At 41.0% G+C, this 1143-nt stretch overlaps 1 non-coding gene across 1 annotated transcript; it reads left to right on the top strand.

The window, feature by feature from the left end:
- The first annotated feature begins 226 nt into the window (after positions 1–226).
- On the top strand, positions 227–334 carry LOC148580179 (small nucleolar RNA R71). The gene has a single exon (XR_015895538.1). It is a non-coding gene; the product is annotated as a small nucleolar RNA R71 (small nucleolar RNA).
- Positions 335–1143: the final 809 nt, after the last annotated feature.

Genomic DNA, 1143 nt, shown 5'->3' with positions numbered 1-1143 from the left:
GATTTAGAGTAGCAGTCTCTATGCCAGAAGATACTTCTGCAACGGATTTTGAACGGCCTTACTTCTGTCTGTGGTTCTGAGTTGATTCAGCTAAATGACTAATCAATTGCCAAGCTTCATCAGTGGTCTTGTACTTCTTCATAGACCCATTGCTGGCACTTTCCAATGTGGTCTTATCTTGGGGCCTCATACCTTGTGTGATATAGCTGAGTAGCACGATCTTGTCAATCATGTGGTGGGGGCATGCTTCCAGAAGATTATTGAAGCGCTCCCAGTATTCAAAGAGGGTCTCATTGTCATCCTGAACAATCGTAGAGATATCCTTCCTCAGTTTATCAGTAACTTCAGATGGGAAGAATTTCTCCAGAAACTCCTTTCTGAGTGTATCCCAGTTGGATACATTTGCTATAGGTTGAGTGTAGTACCATTATCTTGCTTTTCCCTCAAGAAAGAACGGAAAAGCTTTCAGCAGAATTGAAGTTTCATCAGTGCCATCACGCCTGACAGTAGAACAGGCTGCCTGGAAATCTCTCAAGTGCTTGATAGGCTCCTGAGCAGGTAGGCCATGAAACTTGGGCATCAAATTTAGCAGTGCGGTCTTTATTTTAAAATCCATAGCTACCGCTGGATGATGCGCTTGAAACGGTTGCATTGTAAAATCAGGAGCTCCTTCCTCCTGAATGGTAACTCTTCTAGCTGCCATGTTTTCTGCACGTAAAACAACCAAATCAGTAGAACGGGGGCTGATTTCTTCCTCAGATTCACTTTCAAATCCGCCCTCAGAGCGGGCTAACCTACGCTGTTCTCGCCTTATTCGTGAAATTGTTCTTTCAATTTCAGGATCGAATATTAGCAAGCACGGATCAGGAAGTGAACGTGTCATTTGGCGAAAGAAACATGCAGCTCATAGTAGCAAAATTAAATAAAATGCAAATAAATAAATTCTAATTAATAAAATTAGCACTCTATTGCAACTCCCCGGCAACGGTGCCAAAAATTGATGGCATGCAGAAGCTGGTGAATTAAAAATTTATTAAAATGGTTACGTTGCAAGTATAGTTCTTAACTCACCGAAAATCTACCTATCAATTTAGAAATATGTCACAGAGAGTTTAAATTAAAATTACTGGGAGTTTTAAGTCC

The sequence above is a fragment of the Arachis ipaensis genome, chromosome B10 (genome assembly GCF_059453495.1).
Source record: "Arachis ipaensis isolate K30076 ecotype BB chromosome B10, ASM5945349v1, whole genome shotgun sequence".
Lineage (NCBI taxonomy): Eukaryota > Viridiplantae > Streptophyta > Magnoliopsida > Fabales > Fabaceae > Arachis > Arachis ipaensis.
The sequence above is the reverse complement of the archived record's forward strand: the minus strand, read 5'-3'. Positions and strand labels throughout refer to the sequence as shown.